At 38.3% G+C, this 4,587-nt stretch overlaps 1 long non-coding RNA gene across 1 annotated transcript; it reads right to left on the bottom strand.

Moving 5' to 3' along the window:
* Positions 1–2,302: 2,302 nt before the first annotated feature.
* On the bottom strand, positions 2,303–4,038 carry LOC110621043. The gene is made up of 5 exons (XR_002488901.2): positions 3,817–4,038; positions 3,579–3,627; positions 3,110–3,238; positions 2,691–2,900; positions 2,303–2,563 (listed from the first exon to the last, which is right to left on the bottom strand). It is a non-coding gene; the product is annotated as an uncharacterized LOC110621043 (long non-coding RNA).
* Between the last annotated feature and the right edge of the window lie 549 nt (positions 4,039–4,587).

Here is a 4,587-nt window from a genome sequence, read left to right as displayed (position 1 = left end):
GGCAGTCACTACTACAACAGACAAAGGAGGCAGGACCAATCCTTATCAGAAGCCAACGGGAGACATGTTACCGGTGCAGGCAATCTGGTCATCGATCGAATAATTATCCATAACGTAGAGGAGTTAATACTGACCGCCGGCAGGTTAATATAGTTGAGCAAGTGGCTGAAACTGATGAGGAAGAGGATGACGATGACGAATCTATTGCTGGTTCTGAAGATGGAGGTCACCTATGTGGTGAAAAAGATCTTATGCTCAACAAAACAGGAGGACGAGACACAAAGGAGGAAGATTTTCCAGGCAAAGTGTCGAGTAGGAGAGGCAATTTGCAGGCTAATTATAGATAGCTGCAGTTGTGAGAATCTGATAGCTAAGCAGTTGGTGGAAAAATTACAGTTGTCTACGCAGTCTCACCCTTCACCATACAAAGTCGGATGGATTAAGGAAGGATCGACAATTGAGGTCAACAGAATCTGAAGCGTGTCTATCTCGATCGGTATCTTATACTGAACTTGTTAATTGTGATGTTGTGAATATGGATTGCTGTGGCATTTTGCTAGGTCGCCCGTGGCAATTCGACGTTGATGCTTTGCATAAGGGGAAGGAGAATTCATACATGTTCACGTGGAATCAAAAGAAGATTACTATCTTGCCTTTCGGTTCTGCGAAACGTTCTAAGGTGGAAGGGAAGCATACTATTGCTGTTTCTACGGGAGTGCAGAAGCTATCAAGCGCAGTTGAGAAATCTGGAGGCACACTAACTTTATTGGTGAGAGAAAAAAGTACAATGGAGGATGTACCACCTTTACCACCACCCGTCAAAGAGCTGTTGAAGGAGTTTCCTAAGATAGTGGAGGAATCATCCAAGCTTCCACCTCCACGGGATATCCAACATCAGATTGATCTTATTTCTGGATCAAAATTATCAAATCTGCCTCATTACGAGATGAGTCCAAAGGAAAGTGAAATCATCCAAGACCAGGTGGAATTTGCTTACAACAGTATTGCCGCAAGCAACTTGGCAAAGCAGCACGTGGATGTTTTCAAACAGGTACAACAATGCCTTATAGAAGCCAATGACAAATATAAAGCTAAAACTTATAAACATAGGCGTTTCAAGTCTTTCAATGTTGGTGACCAAGTTATGGTGTATTTACGCCAACAAGTTATGGCACACTAGCTTTATTGGTGAGAGAAAAAAGTACAATGGAGGATGTACCACCTTTACCACCACCCGTCAAAGAGCTGTTGAAGGAGTTTCCTAAGATAGTGGAGGAATCATCCAAGCTTCCACCTCCACGGGATATCCAACATCAGATTGATCTTATTTCTGGATCAAAATTATCAAATCTGCCTCATTACGAGATGAGTCCAAAGGAAAGTGAAATCATCCAAGACCAGGTGGAATTTGCTTACAACAGTATTGCCGCAAGCAACTTGGCAAAGCAGCACGTGGATGTTTTCAAACAGGTACAACAATGCCTTATAGAAGCCAATGACAAATATAAAGCTAAAACTTATAAACATAGGCGTTTCAAGTCTTTCAATGTTGGTGACCAAGTTATGGTGTATTTACGCAAGGAGCGTGGTGGAGGACAGAAAAAGCTTGACGCCAAGAAGATTGGTCCATTCCGGATCATTCAGAAGATCAATGACAATGCCTATGTTCTTGGCCTCCCACATTAGATGAAAATTTCCAAGACGTTTAATGTGACAGATCTATTTCAGTACTATCCTGCTGATGACAACTCGAGTACGAGTTTTTACAAGTGGAAGGGAATGATATGGAGCAACTAGTCTTGAATTTTACGGCAGACTTGGATTGGGGCTAATATTTGCATTTTAATTTTTTTTTTGGATATTTTGAATATTTTTATAATTTTGCATATTAGGGTTTTGTTTTTATTATAAATAGTCTCCCCTATTAGAAAGTGACTTTTCAATCTTTGAAGAATTTCAATAAGACTTTTAGTCTTTTATCCTATCTTTTCTCTTATTTTGTCTTAAGCCAAACGATATTAGTTGACACTCCTGACGAATCTAAATAGTCCTTTATCAGTAATCTTGCTTAGTTTTTTTTTTTTCCTCCAATTTTCCTTTAGGTTACAAAAATGCATTCTAAGAAAGCGAGTGGATTTGGGCCAGCTTTCGGGTTGAATGTCTTTCCTTTTTCATTTTGTGGTACTTTGAGCTGGACACCTTAATTTTCTGGCAGCGGCTGTGTCATTTAGCTTGGCATAGTCGATCTACGAATAATCAATCAACGTATTCATAGGGGTTATGCATTTGTGAACAAGAGCCCTTAAATTCTAGAAAATTGAAAATTTTCAGGCGATGGTAAGTAATCATATCTTCCAATACAAATTTCGGGTGCAGTAAAACCAATTCCCCAATTTGTGAGAACTGATCATTAAATTTTCAGCAAACAAACTTTCCTCTTAATCCTGAAGCCAAAAGGTTAATAATGGAAACCACGGCTTCCCACTTCAATGTATGATGTGAATTATTAAAGTGCCTTGCTTTTTGTAGATAATTATTTCAAATCATCAGCCAACACTTGACGCTGCACAAAGCCACAAACCATACAGAAATCTTAGTGTAAATTGGTATAATCGACAGCCTAAGTTGCTAGGCTGAAAATCTAGCATAAATGCATAATGATATTAATAAGTATCTCAGATGATGCTTACAGCTTAGTTATAAAACATGGTGGAAGTCTGAAAGTTTGAGAAATGATGAGCAAACATGAGAGATTCAACACAGCTGACATCATAAGTAGCGAATAACATCTACCCGTATATCCAGGGGTGAAGGCTGCTCGACCAGCTAACAGGGCCTTCTGGGAACCAAAGTGCAATTTCCTTGCACTCTCAACGGAGTCACTTCCATGAATAACATTTCTGCGCAAGTAGTTTCTCAAATCAGGTACTCTTGCCAGTTCAACGGATACAATCCGCAAAAGGGGAAAATGTGAAAACTCAAACACCTACTACCTATATCTACTAGAATCAAACTGCCAGAACTGTAGTAGGAAAAAACTGACTAGATGCCCTAACAACATAAATTTGGTTGATTTATCTAACAATGTCATCAGTTACTACATTCTTACCCTCCCAAACCATAGCAACGACGGGGCCAGAGATAATGTACTCAACAAGTCCATTGAAGAATGGCTTTGCTGACAAGTCTGCGTAGTGCTTCTCAGCAAATGAGCGCTCCACGGTGATTAGCTTCAATCCTAAATCAATAAGATATGTGTAACAAAGTTTTAGCTATTACGGACAGAGCAATGCCTTTGATAAAGAGAAATGCCAACAAGAATTATCAGTTCTTTGGTTCAAGCATAATAAATCAAAGTGAATTAAGGTTGATAACTTTTCACTTAAGGGGTCATTAAATTGGATGCCCCTGAGAGCAGGAAGTTTGCAAAGGAAAAATAGATCATGAATCTAGCATAACCAATTAAAATTTAGCAAACGGATAAAAAAACTATAATTAGAACAATAGCAGCACTATAGGAATATCACAGAACTAAAATCAGAGCTCTATGAAACTAAATAGAACAATAAGTCAATTACCCTTGAGGGAGAAACCCTTCTTCTCAAATCTGCCGATGACCTCACCAACCTGAAATGAACGAAATCAGTGAATTTTTTGGTACTGTATAATCCGCTTGACTACGTCTGACATAAGATATCTATGTATTCTTCTCCACGACCAGGAGACTTCAAACCCATAAAACTCAATTCAGCTTGAGCAAGTGGGTATAAAGAAAAAACTTCAAACGTAATTAGAAGTAGAGGTGTAGAAACTTACAAGGCCTCTCTGGACCCGTCATGCTTGATCATTATGAAGGTTTGCTCCATTGCTTTTCTGGTAGTTTGGGTGGGGTCGAAACTTGAGAGTGCGCAAAGTTGAGCTACGGAGGAGGGAGGGCAAGGTCCGAGTTTTTATATGTAGGAAGGAACCCTAATTTTTCCCCTAAGGGAAGGAACCCTAATTGCAATAAAGAAGATTATTATTATGAATTGTAACAAAGAGGATTTTAGTTTCTTAGTTCTTTGATTGAGTTTATTCCTAGGCAGCCCTTTTCGTTTAATTGGGCCGTTGTTGTTAACACTTCCTTGATGGGTTGATGTTTTTCCATTAAAAAAAAACAAATGATTATGAATGGGCCTAGAGGTCCATTTCCATTGCCAACTACATCCAATCGGATAGAGAGAAATTAATAAGCATGTCCAAAATGAACCAATTGTCGCGGTAACTTGTCTGAATATGGGAAATATGTTATACTTATTTCCATATATATCTCTGTAGCCATTCAGACCTTATTCATTGATCAAATAACATATTGGAATATGTACAATAATAATAATATTGCATAAACATTCTTATCTTCTCATAATAACAATAAATTGAATTAGTTCTTGAAGAACTGATGCTCGAATTTTTTAAAAAGAGATTGAAACTTTTAGGTAAAAATAGAGAGAAAAATTATATGACCAATAGATGGCTTGACAGATGGTTAGATGAGGTGACGATCTATAACGAGGTATGATGACCTATTAATGGGGTATTTTATTGAAG

The sequence above is a fragment of the Manihot esculenta genome, chromosome 1, assembly GCF_001659605.2.
Source record: "Manihot esculenta cultivar AM560-2 chromosome 1, M.esculenta_v8, whole genome shotgun sequence".
Taxonomy (NCBI): Eukaryota; Viridiplantae; Streptophyta; class Magnoliopsida; order Malpighiales; family Euphorbiaceae; genus Manihot; species Manihot esculenta.
Note: the sequence above shows the minus strand (reverse complement) of the source record. Positions and strands in the feature narration are given on the sequence as shown.